At 40.8% G+C, this 15,988-nt stretch overlaps 1 long non-coding RNA gene across 5 annotated transcripts; it reads left to right on the forward strand.

Annotated features, from left to right (window-relative positions):
* Positions 1-1,855: 1,855 nt before the first annotated feature.
* LOC310754367 lies at positions 1,856-15,552 on the forward strand. Of its 5 annotated transcripts, XR_014543762.1 has the most exons (5): positions 2,890-4,053; positions 5,317-5,445; positions 6,262-6,378; positions 9,892-10,274; positions 10,537-10,626. It is a non-coding gene; the product is annotated as an uncharacterized lncRNA (long non-coding RNA). The 5 variants fall into 5 exon arrangements; XR_014543760.1 differs by lacking the exons at positions 9,892-10,274; positions 10,537-10,626 and adding an exon at positions 1,856-1,870 and having other exon boundaries at positions 3,966-4,053; positions 6,262-6,542; XR_014543761.1 differs by lacking the exons at positions 9,892-10,274; positions 10,537-10,626 and adding an exon at positions 15,243-15,552.
* The last annotated feature ends 436 nt before the right edge of the window (positions 15,553-15,988 follow it).

Below are 15,988 nucleotides of genomic sequence, written 5' to 3' on the forward strand. Positions count from 1 at the left end.
GTGGCTGACCAATTGTATCCACCCACAACACAGAGTGTCGGTTTTCCAGGTCTCACCATCCTAGTCTTTAAGAGAGGACCCGATTTATTAGAATGTTGTTTGTTTCATCACAAAGTTTGGCTCAGTTCATTCAGCACAATCCCAAACTCATCTGGGTCTCCATATAACTTCTGCTATCTGATTTTTCTTTCTTCTTCTTTTTAAAGAAACTTGATCCAATTACTTTTTCGAGGATCTGATGAAGAGTCTGCAGGTGTCACTGGTGTACATTCTCATTAAACAGAAATGGGAAGCCAGAGTATCTTTTTCACACACCTGTTTAGACATATCAAGTCACTGATCTTTCAAAATGTATTTGGTGGAGTTTTCGTTTTGCTTTGTTATTTGGGGTAGAGTTGGTGGGAGTTGATATTTCCTGTGCTCTGATATGTTTGGTGCTTTTTATTGGTGGGAATCAGATCTAGGTTTTAGTCTTGGTATCAAGGGCAGAACTGGACTGATGGCAAAACTTGGCATTGCCCATCTTGAAAAGGAGAATTCAGTTCCCTCATCAAATTCATATTAAGTAATGAAACCAGATATTATTATTATTATTATTTAAAGCAAAGAAACAAATAAGCTGCTCTTAGGGATTTTTAAAACATGATTAAGGGGTAATGATAAAGATATACAAAACTGCCCATTTATGGTGTATAGCAGGCATGTCCAACTCCCAAGAGACTAAGCAACAGAAATGTATTCAGTGCAAATTATCCTTTCTTTACAATCAGTCCAGAAGAACCACATCACTTAATCTAAAATAGCAGAAGCAGCGATGGATCTAAGCTTCAGGGCCCCTAATTGAAAATTGTAGAGAGAGCAGATAGAATTACCACATTTTACCACCTGGAACAATTATATGCAGATGCATGACTTTTACATATTTTATCTATATTGAAGTACAGTTCTGGTTGCCTCACCACAAAATGGAAACTAGAGATGGGGAAACCAAAATGATCAATGGGTTTCTTGGGAGGGGGGGACTAAGCGTGGTGTGGAAGAAGTGGACAGATAAAAGTTTTCTTCCTCTTTCATAATACTAAAAGCCAGGGTAATCCAATGAGGCCAAAAGGTGGGACATTCAGGGCAGACAGAAAGTTCTCCACACAGTGCAAACTATGGAATCACAAGACATCAGGATGGCCACAAACTCAGATTGTTTAAAAGGTGATTAGACAAATTCATGGAGGTTAAGACTATCAGTGACTACTAGCAATGATTGTTATGTCCTATGGGACGTGGGTGGCGCTGTGGTCTAAACCACTGAGCCTCTTGGGCTTGCTGATCGGAAGGTTCAAATCCCAGCAACAGGGTGAGCTCCTGTTGCTCTGTCCCAGCTCTTGCCAACCTAGCAGTTCAAAAGCATGTCAGTACAAGTAGATAAATGCTGTAGGTACCGCTGTGGCGGGAAGGTAAATGGTTTCCGTGCGCTCTGGTTTCCATCACGGTGTTCAGTTGCGCCAGAAGTGGTTTAGTCATTTGGCCACATGACTTGGAAACCTGTCTGTGGACAAACGCTGAAAGCTAGATGAGCGCTGCAACCCCATAGTCACCTTTGACTGGACTTAACCGTCCAGGGGTCCTTTACCTTTTACCTCCACCATTGGAGACAGTATGCCCTTGACTATTAGTCACTGGGAATCAGAGTGCTGTTGCACTCAGGTCCTATTTGTGGGGCTTCCCAAAGGCATCTGGCTGGCTGATGTGAGAACAGAATGGTGGCTGGATGGCCCTTTAACCAGATGCAACACAGCTCTTCTTTTGTTCTTAAAGAAATTGGAAAGGCTTCAGGATTCCTCCCCGCCCCCCACCAACTCAAAAGCCAGACCAGGTAAGTAGTATTTGCACAGCCTTAGTTTCTCATAATTTAAATGTATAATTCATTTTAGATCCGGTATATTTTTTTGTGCCATGACAAATTTGGAAATACTAGAGATGACGTCTTTATCCTTTGTAGGATCATGAACAATCAATAGCAATTGATTGGCATGCCCTGTTGTGTCGAGACTAAGCTGTGTTTCTTTATCTCAGTGTAGATTGTATCTTGGTTGTGTATTCATTATTGGAATTACAGGTCAAATTGTAGCATTCTTTTTTTCTTTTTTTAAGTGCAGAGATTTACTGTTTGTAAAGAGACACTTTCAAGGTTACTTATTCACACATCTCTGTTCTATTATAATTTATTATAAAGTCATTTCCACACCCCCACACCCCGGTGCTGCTTTCTTGAACCATCCTATTGAATCTGATGGGATTGCAATGTGCAGGTACAAATACAAAATTCACTTAGAATTCTTCATACATCTGGTAAATTAAACTTTTTAAAAAGCGATCTTATATTTTTGAAGTTATAACAATTTAACCCAAACAGAAAAAAATAAACAATTATGCTTAGCAGTTTAGATAGTACCTAACCACACTTAAGGGGGAAAGCCCTGTTAAGCACAGTGGGACTTACACCCAAGTAAAAACACATAGGACTGTGCTGTTAAGAGTTTTATCTGTTTGACATGGATGGATTAGATGGAGAGGACAGTGGTTTTCTCCCAGTAGCACTGCACTCATCAGCATGGGTGTGAACAAGGGCAAGACAGCAGTGGTAAAGTTGAACACGATCTAGTGTCTAGAGCCCCACAGGTGCACACACACTTGCAAGCCTGCCACTGCAGCCTGGAGCTTCCCCACCTCTTTCTGTCCCCAGCCTGATGATTTTTGCACAGCCAGGAGGACACCACCACCTCTGTCTCACATCACAAGCCATCATTGATCCTTGAACTTTCCAACTATCCCATAAAGTAGGTCAGTTTTGCTCTTCTGGTGTTACAGTTGTGAAGCTAATACATAGAGGATGGAGCTGGATAAAGGCCCCCTTTAACTTCAAGGTAGAGCAGAAGCAGGAATTTAAGAGAGAAATTGCAGTTCAGAGACCAGGTCATAACACCACACTAGTATTTTATTGATTTATTTGTTCATTTGATTTTTTTAAACAAAACAAAAACCTACATTTACTTATTTTGCTTTGTGAGTGAGGATGGAATATGTGGAAATGATATGCACTAGAGCACAGTATTTGGTTTGACACTTCAGCTGGCCTGGGATCTTGGGGCTTTGAGTGAAATTTGCCATTCAGTCCTGTGTGGACCTGGGAATAGATCACATCAAACAGCATAGGCTTATATCAGAATGAATTGACTTTGGATCAGGACACTATTATGACTGCTGCTTTTGTTGTTATTTAACACTTACAAAGCACCTGCATTTTTAAAGAGGATTGTACATAGACTAAAATATAATAGAGTCCATGCTCAAATACTCACAATCTAATGTGATACAAAACTGGGAAGTGCAAAGTAAAGCAAGCTTTGGGGCCTCTGCTCCCATGTGTTCTTCAAAAAACTAGTGGATGATGAAATTTGGGGGGCCATTTCATTAAACGTTTTCTAGAATTTTCAATTTGCCAATGGTTGCTTTCTTCCCACCTGTTTCAACTTATATTTGCAGAAATCTGTCACACACAGCAACAGGCACAGATAATTCCATCGCAAATGAGCAGGGTGGGCTTTTTTCATGGTTTTTTTTTTCTTTCCTTTTTGCAAAGTTCTAGCAAAAGAGATAAAAAGTAGGTAACTTTCCTCCAAGTGTGTTATTTCTGTGATGCTTTGAAGTGTTTGATCTGTGCTATTTTGTCATACTGAAGTAATGAGGGTGTCTGCAAATCAGGCATTTTGCTACATGAGACAGGTGTAAAAATGAGCCCTATCGGATTTTGTCACTTTTCTATCTATAATGTATGCTACAGTCTTTTCGCTTACATCTAATGCAGATCAACTTTTTAAAAGTGTACCTTAGAATACTTACGGATTCTGCACTGTGGTGGCAATGCATATGACAATGTTCTTGTGCGCCTCTGTCTTCTATATATCTAGGCAGTTTTCAACGATATGAGCTCAACCGTGATTTGAATTTATCTTCTAGCCTCAGAGGACAGAGCTGTGATCTAGTAACTATGCTCAGGTATCATCACCTTCAGCATTAGATAGGATAGTACGAAGGCTGCTGTTGTAGCTGTTGTAGAAAACCCTTTCCCTGGTCACTTGAATGTGTCACAACATCAGACTTCTGTTCCTTAGATAGTCAGGAGGGCTGCCAAGAACAACTGTGACTGGCTGCTTACTACTGCCCAGTTTCCTTAATATGACAAAGCCTAATCAACAGAGGCACTAGGCTAAAATACTGCTACATCCATCTATTATTCCCTGCTATGTAAGCTCTAAGACTCCAAGACCCATTCTCCCTTGCTGCCCCTTATGCTGGGAACATCTTCCAAAAATCCAGGTGTCCCTCAACCTTTCTCTCTGTCTGCATCCCACATTCCTTCCATGTCAATTTTTTACTATTAAAATGAAACCCAAAGATATGAAGCATCACGGTCTGCAGATCCATTCCCTGTTATCCTTCTGTTCATTGTAAAGCAGTCTTCAACAACCCAGCACTCTCCAGATTCTTTTTGGGATGCAGCTCCTATTAGCCCAAGTGTCTAGAATGTCTGAAGGGCATCATGTTGGCAAATCATTAGATAGGTAGGTAAAGAACAATCTACATATTATATTGAGCTGTATATAACCTGCCCTGGGACTGAACAGTAAAGGGCAGGCTAGCAGTCAGTAAGAGCAATACAAGGAAATAAGATTCTGAACTAATCACACACACATACACACACCAATCCTGGCCACCTGGGAGCCTGGGAGCCAGGCAGGGGCTGTGAATAGGGAAGGTGATCTTCGCTTTTGCTCTTCCCAGCCTCTGCCTGGCAGCCCAGGAACCAGGTGGGGGTGGGGCCAAACAAGTACGCTTGCCATCCCTGCCCAGCACTCACTGAGTGGTGTCATGTGGCACATCACATGACGAGTCACATGACCATGCCCCCTCAATGTGGGGGACGCAACTTGGTGCCCCTGCTAGTGGGAATAACATGTCAGACCCCTTTTGTCAAATCTTTGCATTCTAAATTCCATTTTTTTTCCCTTCCTGAAACTTGAGTGAACTGGGGGGCAGAGAAAATCTAGAAGCCATTTGGAAGGGAAAGAAGCATGGCAGTCTAAACTAATCATATATATATATATATATATATATATATATATATATATATATATATAAAGAACCATGTAAAAAAGAGCAATGTATTTAATTCCAAAATTTCCAATTTCGTGCCCACTAATACTATGACATTGAATTGTTTCTTAATCTGGTCTGTTTTGATATTTGTATTTTTACAAGAAGGTGATAAGGAAAAATACTGAGCATGTTTTAGTCTTTTCATCTTGAACTCTTCCTTGCCTTATGGAGGATAGAAAAGGCTGGCTGGCTGGCTGGCTGGCTGTGTAGAAACTGCCCTGCTGTACAAAGGTAAAATTTATGTTGGTTGTTCAACCCACATTTGCCTTTGGCTCCATCCACACTGGCATGTGATGCTCAGTTTCCCAGGTTGAAAAATCTCTGATCTAAATCAATGTGGTTGCTGCTGCTGCTTTTATACAGGCAGTTAATATTGTTATAATGCATTTTTGGGGTGAGGAGTTGGCTATATGTTGAGACCCTAATAACCCCAGGATCCAGCAAGTGTTAAAATACAAACGAGGCTAGCTTCCCGCTCAGCTGAGAGTCTGGGTGATGGGTCATTAAGGGAACAAAGGAAGGGATTCTGAGCAAGACCATAAATGGACGGGGGCTCCTACCTCAACTCACAGGTAGTTAGAAAGACAAAATGGCAGGAGTGAGAGTTGGAGTGATGTGAACTAGAATCAAGCAGCAAACTTAGAAGACAGAGTCAGAGCGCTGTTTGATTCCCATTTGAATCAAAGATTGCGGCTATGAAGGAAGGAAGGCCCTCTTGGGTGTTAATGCTCTGAATTGCTCCTTCATAGGCTAAGGTTGTATATATGTGTAGATAAACCATCTATCATAAAGACACCACAGCCTCTTCTGTGTCTCATTTCCAAAGGAAATAAGAACCCTGAACAAGCACCTGGAACCCCTGGGATCTTGCACCACTCAGAGATTTTGGGGGAGACATGCAACAATATAGTTCAGAGGCACCGTGTCTTGCCATATGCACTATAAACAATTAATGGTGTCAGAAGAGACCCTGTAGTCTATTGCCATTTTGGAGAAACAAACGGTTTGCCCAGATGATGGAAATTAATGACCATGATGGTTTGACAGGATTAACAACCAGAGAGGAGAGGAGGAAATGCTTTATCTCAAATGCAATGGCCAATAAAGCATCGTCCAGCTCAGCAAAACTGGAAAGGTGAAGTGAAGGCTATTGGTTCAGCTGCCGTAAGTTTTAAGAAAGCAGACATCTTTGCAGCGAGAGCTGTTCATGTGTTTTCCCCACCCCATAAAACTTCTTTCCTGGATTATCAGAGACTTAATTAGTCTCTGGACTCAGCTGTACAGCTGCAAATAAAACGTTTTAAGTGTGTTTTAAGTGCAATATACAATGTGACACTAGATGACGATGGTGAACCTTATGGAAACTTTTATTTATATATATATATATAGAGAGAGAGAGAACACTTTTTAAAACAGCATTTTCAGAACATTTTTATATGTGTGTAGAATCCACCTCTTCTCTGCTGCTAAGTAATTCCCCCTTGTTCTGTTTCTTTACTAACTCTAGTCATGCACAAGCACACTCTCCTAGTTGTGGAAAGGGATGGGGAAGATTCTGTCTCTAAAATAATCCAGGCTGCAAACCTATTGACCTTGTTAAGCCAGAAAGAATTCCAGAACATAGGCCATACTTGTAATGTTTCCACAACTAGACACTTTGGGCAAGTGGAAGAGTCTATTCAGACGTGAGGATTTTTGTGTTAGTTTTTTGTGATTATAATGCTAGTACTTCTACCCTGGAGCCTAATGTTCCTTTTACACTGCATTACCTGTTATGAAACTTTTTGATCCAAATACCATGTGTATCATTCTAAATTTTAAATATCATGCTGATTTAAAATGGTGGGAAAGAGCTGCATACCACCCCAAATTTTCTCATATGAAATTGCAATGAAAATTCCCACAATAATGCAGCAAACGACACCACCACTTCCAGAAATCAAAGCTGGGCAATTTATTTGGGCAACTGAGGCAGAAAACCCTACAAACACATCTTCCCCTCACAGACTGTAAAAAATAAAACTGCAACAATGTAAATGCCTAAACATTTGCTTCCTTTTCATGACACCAAAAATCAGTTTTATTAAGGTCTGTCTAAAATAGGCTAGCCCAGTTCATAGCTTCCCACACATTCTTAGGTCACACCCACACCATATGTTTAAAGCACTATTATACCTCTTTAACTGTCATGGAGAATCTTGGTAGCCTATACCACCATTAACAAACCACAGTTTCCAGAATTCTTCATGATTGGGGGCTCTTGTTAAGGCTGAAAAGTTGTACAGAACCAGTAATGGGCTCCTCAGTTCCATCAGCATCTCACATAGTAGTATATTAGCCCCAGACAGAAGAGCGAGAAGAAGTCGAGAGGCCTTGAGTGCTGGCAGCTGTGGAGAAGGATGTTCTCCCCCTTGAGATTATAGATCTTTTGGCTTGCCGTACTGCCACTCCTGTGTACTTCAGAGCCTCTTGGAGTGCGGAGAGGGCTTTGAGCAGCCAGTGAGAGGGGCTGGGAAAAAGGAAGTGGGGCAGAGCTGGAATCATGAAGGCAAGACAGGTGGTTGTTGTTGAGAACCAGGCATCACCTCTGTAAGTGGTGCATTTAGGGTAGTGCAACCAGTTCTGCCACACCAGTTGTTGAGCCTAGGGAGTGCCGCAGGGCATCACAGCTATGATGTAGTGAATTGAGTGGAACAGAAGGGTGAGAAGCAATGGAGTGCCAAATTTTGGGCTCACACAGGGCACTGCTGAAATTTGAAAGACCAAAATCTGCCTCTGATCAAATGCACCAACCTAGGCAGAGATTGTGTTTGCATGAGTGGCAGTCTCATAAGGTGAGAGAGTCTTGTGAGTGAGGCTACCCCACCCTATCTTTAAAAAGCTTGATGGGACAGACGTGACAACTGTTGGGACATATTCATTGCTTTTGTTCAATTCTGAGTCTCTTGTCTTGTGCGTGTGCCTTGGAATCAAACTTGGATCCTGTGCTTTTTGTTCAGCCTGTATAGAGAGGTCTCTTCCCTACTCTCAAGTGTAAGTGTCTTGGGACAGGAGCATGACAATTATTGGTTTTTTAAAAAACAAATAAACCACACCACAGACCCCCCATGTTTGCATGGGAGAGTGGGAGAACAAGTAAGAGAAGTTTGGTTTGGCTTTAGTTATAATGCAGATCGATGTAACTGGTTGTCTCTTAAAATAATATGGAAACTGAAATTCAGCTGTTCTTCAAAATTCACACTTTTCTTAATTTGGTGATGCAGTTCTTTCACTTAAAAAAAAGTGTGCATATTAGGGAAAAGTGTGCATAACAATGTACATATTAATTAAGACAAACATCCAAAACATTATATGAGGGAGATACCCATATGAGAGTTTCATATGAGAAACTATGTGGGAGATAGTTGCATGCAAAATTATGTATAATAAGCACCCACTAAGATACTGAAGAATTTTCACGAGTTTTCTTTTTTAAAGTCACACACTGATGCAGAAATGTGGCCAGCTGAATATAAGATGGGATAAATGCTTAACTAAGAGAATCTGAAATTGACAGATTCATCCATCCTCATCTCCTCATATCTGTAATGGTGGGTTGTAGAAAGCACTTTAATTCTGCAAGCTATTCTGAAGTACTGTCAGAGTGGAAAGTATACATTTCTGGCTCCAGCAAAGCTTTCAGAAGTGGAACCAAACAGCTCCACTCATCCTTATCTGTCTGCGGAGCTCTAGATTTTTGATTCTCAGTAAATCAGTGTTCATGCCAGTATGTTTCGACACTTGCCTTTGTACTAGCGCATCGTGGTTACTTCAAGTGTTAGCTGCGTGACTGAGCTCTGAAGTGTATGGGTATAAAAATCTCTTCAGCGAATCTTGAGAGAATGTGAATACAATGATGATGGCTTAACATTCTAGCTTTCACAGGGAGTAGGAGAGTGGTGGTTGGAAGGTCATAGTACATTGTGAATCATTCCGTCTCCTCATAAACATAGCAACAAGCCTCATTCATCCTGAATTTGCCTGACTGCTCGACCTGTGTCACAATAGAAATCAAGTTTCTGAATGCTTGGAACAAATCCCCAAGTTGAGATTGCCTGCGTTTTTGTCATCCAAGAGTGGTTTTCATTAATTTGAATATAATAGCAGTGATGAAGAGATGTGCTCAGATATGCAGTGTTTTATACCACAGAAGTTTGGGCTGCAATCTTCTTGTCACTTCCTTAGGAGCAGGCCTTATTGAACGCAATGGGACTTATTTCTGTGTGTACACAGGGCTAGGTAGTGCAGCTCGTAACAATTTGGGGACAGAACTTTACAGAGGACAGTTCTGTGTATGAAAATGTCCTCTAGTTGAAAGACTGCCTGGTCCAGAGATATAGAACCCTAAGAAGGGAGAACAAGGGAGGGTCCTGAAGTGGTCCATCAGTGGTTGGCACCTGAGTAATAGACTCTGTAGGCACACAAGACACCTAGTCACAGCCATCCTCACTATGGTGAGTTATAGTGTGTTTCTGTTATTTATATTTAAATGAGAGAAATGACTTTTATTTACCCTATTTATTTCCACCGCTATGTATAAATTGGCAAATGCAAACTTTATGCAAATCTGTGCCCCCCTCCCCGGTGATACCTAAAGGGGCAATTTATGCACATTTCCCTTCTGTTTCTTTTCTCCAGTTCAGACTGTGCTTTCTTCTGGACTTAACACCTGCTATTCCCTACTTAAGCACTGTCGCCATCCCACTCCTGAAATCAGTTCCTGGGATGGCAGGAAGCATCAGAAATGCTTCAGAAGACCATAAAAACACAGGAAGAGTCCTGGTGGATCAGGCCAATGGCCCGTCTAGTCCAGCATCCTCTTCTCACAGTGGCCAACCTGATGCATATGGGAAGCTCACAAGAAGGATTCAAGCAGAAAAGCAGCTCTCTGAAATTGAGACTTCCAGAAAGTGGAAATTCCTCTGACAGAGGAGGTGGAACATAGCCATTGTGACTAGTAGCCTTTGCTAGCCTTATCCTTCATTAATCATCCTCTGCCCCTTCCTATTGCCTAAAGTACTGTATTTTTCGCTCTATAAGGCGCACCAGACCATAAGACGTACCTAGTTTTTGGAGGAGGAAAACGGGGGGGGGGGGGGATTCTGAATCTCAGAAGCCAGAACAACAAGAGGGATCGCTGCACAGCGAAAGCAGCAATCCCTCTTGCTGTTCTGGCTTCTGGGATAGCTGCACAGCCTGCATTCGCTCCATAAGACACACACACATTTCCCCTTACTTTTTAGGAGGGAAAAAGTGAGTCTTATAGAGCAAAAAATATGGTAGGTTCCTAGTTCTTGCTTTTTTCCTCTCTCGAGTGGGAGGAGACTTGAGAACAATGCAGCAGTCGATGTTCTGCTCTTTTTAACTTGTATTATTTTTTAAAAAAAATTCACAAAGCCATACACAAAATTAGCTGTGGTGACTGTATGCAACCTGTATTTTTCAGAGGAAGTAGACTTTTGTGGACAGAGCTATCCCCCTCCATTTCTCCTTGTGATCTTCCCATAGATGTGTGGCTAGCCGATGTGGGTAGGATGCTAGGGCTAGATAGAGTTTTGGCCTGAAATAGCAGGGTCTCCTCTTATGCTAAGTGCTGGAGAGGAGGAGGCAGAATCCTGCATTGTGAGAATCAGCCCTTGGCTAAATGAAATGTGAAGCTTCCTTTAGTGGAAGGCCGCTCATTAAATAAAATAAATATGGAGCCATTGATTCAGTTAGCGAGCGTTTGAAATGGGTCCTTCATCAGGATGATTTTACAGTGCCATACTCTTAGCACATTTGCTTTGATGGACTGGATTCCCCTTTATTTTTATCGCCTCATTTTTGTGCTTTTGTTTATCCATAATATAGCGCTCCTGGAATTAAAAGCATTGTTTATGGCTCTTTTTTTGCACCACGGTTTTGCTAACATGTCGCATCTTTTTGATGTACGGAGACCAGGATTCCTTTCCTGCTTTGTATTAAATATAAACAAAATAAATAAAACTATTAGAAATGCAGAACTCGTTTTATTGCTTTAGCTTGGGTATCTTGTACTTTAGGATACTGCACATTTGACATTAAGCCTTAGTATATGGCTCTTTGAGGGCTTTAATTATTGTCTCTTTCTGCCCCCCTCCTTTGTTCTACTGTGATAATGAAAGTTTGCAAGGAACAAATAACTTCCTTGTTGGATGAATGAATGCAAAACCTGACTCAGATCATTTTCTGCTCCCAACTGTATATACATGGAGATACATCATCCATCACCTGCTTTAACAAACCACTTTCCAAAACAGTTCCAGGGTTCATGTTATGTGTGTTTTAGTTTTTATATTGTAGAGCATCCTGTGATTCTCAGGTGTTACAGAAATTTAATAAATAATAATAATATAGGAAACACAGTGATCTTTGTGATAGATTCAGGTCTACGACTGTGCTCGATGCTGCTGCACTGTAAACTCTTAGCTTACATACATTTGAGTTTTGCATAATAAAAAGGTCACAAGCTGTAGCTCTTGAATTTTGCAGACTTCAGACTCCATTTTCCATTTTCCCTTTCTGCCAGTCTGAACCCATGTGTACATGAACCTGCCAATTGAGGCTTTTATCAGAATTCTCCAACATCTCTATGCATCATCTAATAACACTGTAATTAAGCAGTGCTTCTAGAAGTAGTCTACAACTGTAGATCCTAAGGCTGTTGCAGTGGCATCACTATGTGCTCTCAAGCAGTGCTTACCAGTGAAATCTAAACTTCCTTCCCTGCTTTATGGCTCTAACAACTGGCTCTTTTTCCCCCCAGTTGGAGAGTCATCTATCTCCAGAGAGTTTCCAAGATCTAATCTGGGTCAAACTTGAAATATACCTGAAAGATCATCTCACACCTTATATGCAGCCTCTGTTGTCTTTTCAATGCCTACTGGAGACCTTCCTCTTCCAACTAGCCTTTTAAATTGAGATCTTTCCCAGTCTGAAAGTGTATTGGGATTTTTTTTTAAGTTCTTGTTGCTTCATCACTTATTGTTAGCCACTTTTTGCTCCTTAGGGGGACAAAGATTTAAATTTAACAAACAAACAAACAAACAATAATAAAGCTTATAAGTTATTGGCTCTTGAGACTTTGTCCTCTTTTCAATTGTAATATATTGAGCAGTGGCAGAGTTGTGTAGTAACCCCACCTGCCCCCAATCTCAGGGATTCAATCACATACCAGCAAATTCAGGTTGCACAATTAATGCTGATTCAGTGCATTCACTCTAACATGAAAATAGGGACATCCTCTTCAACATCAGGAAGTTTCTCCCGTGCTTGATCTCACTGCACACATAGAAGTCATATACACATCAACATTGGTCACCTTGAGCCAATGACAACCTCTCCGTCTCACCAACCTCACAAGATTGTTGTAAAGAAAAAAATGTGTGAGGGAAGGAATCATGTACACCTTCCACAGATAAATAGAATGAAATAAAAATTTAGCAGTAAGCTGCTTTGGAAGAAAGAAGAAAAAGAAGAAGAAGAAGAAGAAGAAGAAGAAGAAGAAGAAGAAGAAGAAGAAGAAGTGAGAATTATCAGGAACATACAAGAGAGTAAATCCTGCTGAACTCAGTGGTACCTAGTTCTGAGTAAAAATACTTAGGATTACAGTGTAAGCCTGCCCTGTCTTTACCCAGTTACCTGGGAGTAAGCTCCATTGAATACAGTGGGACTTACTTCTGAGGAGACAGTGTAAGGCTCCATTTACAATAAAGGAATCAACACTCCCTGCTTTCCCTAAGAAATGGCTGATTGCTGAAGCATTGTGATGAAAGTGGATTGGTGACCTTTTGCTTCAAAATTATAGGAAGGGCTTCATATGCCAGCGTCACCATTTCCTTCATTTAGTGCAGGTATTTTATTTTCAGCCATTTTGCTTTGAGAGCTTCCCACCTGTCCTTGGGCTAGAGCCTTAACTGAGCAATTTTAGGTCATTGGTTGACAGGGCCAGAAATGATTCCTTCCCCCCCCCCTCAACCTGATTGGCACTTTGTTGGGTTCTTTTTTGCCTTTCCCTCAGTAAGATTATGGCTTATCTTGGTTAGGCAGAAGAACATTGTGTGTATGAGGGTGGAAATGATGCATTCCATCAACATGGGGCTTGTGGAATGATGACTTGATCCTGGGACCCAATGCCATGCCAACCCTTGCCCTGTCTGCTGCTCTCAATAAAGATTTGGCCTGATTTTATCCCATCTCAGTTATACAGTCTGGTTATTTTGTTGCTCTCATGGGTCACATAATGTGCCTGCCTGGGCAAGTGACCCTTCATTCTCTTTCACTGGTGGGCTCTTTGAAATGCCTTTGTAATCCTATTCAGCAAGTCTCTTCAGGTATGGAGATATATAAAAACCCAAACAGAAGGTCATCTCTTCACTCTGCATGACCGCATATTTACCATGACATCATTAATCACCACACCAATTATGCAACATTGATTTCATGTTAGTAGAGTGCTAGTTCCTTACCCAAAATCAGACAGATACAATTACTACCCAGAAGGGCTTATGATCAGCATTAGAATTTAGCTCATAGGTTTGCAGTTTAGCACAGGCTTGGAGACAGAGGGCTTTGAAATAGTTGTTACCTAATCCTTTCCCATTATTATTTGCATGTGTCTCATTGACCCAAAAGTCTTATGACACTGATAAAGTATTGAGATGTAGAAACTGCAGTAAGATCTTCAGACCATTGAGTAATGGATGGTGGGTTTTTATGCTTGCAACCAGAAGGGCTTGCGGGATCCATTGTTGTTGATGATGTTTTTGTTAATTTTGTATACCGCCCTTCATCCGAATATCCCAGGGCAGTTCGCAATATAAAATACAGAATAAAACTACAAAGTACATAATAAAAACAAGAACCAAAACACAAAAAACCAATAGCCCCACCTGCTAGTCCCTCCACTACAGGGCATGCCCAACATCATATACCTCAAAGAGCCTTTATCAGCGTTACATCACTTGCCCCTGTTTGAATTAGCCAGTTGCCTCTTAAGACACTGTGGTGTCAACACCCAAAAGTTACCGGTACATTCCAAGCTTATCCTCCATATGTCAGAGCCTTGTGACCCTCAGCATTTTCTCCAAAGTATGCCCTACTGAGTTAAATGAGACTTACTCACTAGTAAGAGTGCTTACTAGTGTCCAGAAGCATACTGCATTTTCACATGATATATCTCCCCAGGTTAGACTGCAGTTGATCATAACTTGGCATCTGACCCCCTGTAAACTCACAATATAAACTGAATCTCAACACAGATATTTAGCTTACTTGCCTTACGATTGTTCTGAGAAGCACTTAGCATATTTTGGGTGATTAAAATGTCTGAAACAGAACCATTAATTATGTATTCATTTTATATGTGTACCAGAATGAATTTGCATTTGAACCTAATTTTTTTTTCCTTAGGAAAAAAAATTAAATGAAAATGCAATAACGTTGAGACAAATAACTCATAAAGGACACTAATGAGTGGTGGGAGATGGAGTGGAAAGGCTTTAAATGCGTCCCATTATTTAGTAGGATAATTAAGGACACAGTTCTACCATGGCATTTTATTACAGAAATAGATAAGATCCCATCTTATTGCAAGCAGGTGTTGTAATGAAGCAAATCGAGATCACTTTCCAAGAGGTTATTCTGGCCCAGAGAAGATTGCCAATTTACCTAATTCCACCTGTAGCAACTTCAACTTACGCTGGCAAAGTCAGTTGGCGGGGGAAGGAATCTTCCATCCTTAATCATTTCTGTTTCTGGCCGGTTTGGGGTTCATGGGGGATTTATTTATTTATCTATTAAGTTTATGGGGGATTTATTTATTTATTAAGTTTGTATACTGCCCTTCCTCTAAACATCACAGGACAGTTCACACCATAAAAATGCAAAATATGTTCTTATTTTTGAGGAATTCAAGCCCACATGGATTTTAATTTTATTTGTATGTTATTGATTATATCCATCGTCTGCAGATCATTTGCAACAGATACCATGACATGCTACAAAACATGAAGCAAATAAGAAAACAAGAAGCAAGAAACAATGAAGAACTAACTTCAAACCAAAGAAAAACAGTTAAAAACAAGAGAGAATAATGGCTGGGAGCTGATCAGATTTGTATTACCACCCAGAAAAATGCATTCTCTCGCTTTTGGGGGTCCAGTTCTCAAATAACAAATAAATACCCAAATCTGTTTGCAAATGTGTATTTTAGAATAAAATACATTTAGAAATGATTTTTAAAGTGCATTAAAATACATACTTAAATACTCATTTAAATATGAATTTTCAAGTGGAAAATAGATAGATGGGGAAATGGAATGCAACAGACTTATGAATGAATGCAGCAGTAACACAGGCAGGCAGTAGACTGCCCCATTGATCCCTATCAGAGATGCACAACTTCAAGCCTGATTTCCAAGGCGATAGAAAAAGATATTGCCTTTCCTCCAAGGAGCTCAGGGCAACGGTACAAGGTTTCTTCCCCTCATGGGCACTTTGCTCCCACAACAGCCCTGCAAAGCAAGTTGGGATTATTGTGACAATGTCAACACCCCAACAGCAATGCACATGTTTTGTATACTGAATGTGCCAAGTTCAATTCCTGGTGGCATCTCCTGTTTGAAGGAGCTCAGGTAGGAGGTGATGGGAACTGCTCTTTATGATGGAGGAAGGAGAATGGCCATGGCTCAGTAGTAGAGCATCCGCTTTCCATGCA

Source organism: Podarcis filfolensis (genome assembly GCF_964270895.1).
Source record: "Podarcis filfolensis genome assembly, chromosome: Z".
NCBI classification, from domain to species: Eukaryota; Metazoa; Chordata; class Lepidosauria; order Squamata; family Lacertidae; genus Podarcis; species Podarcis filfolensis.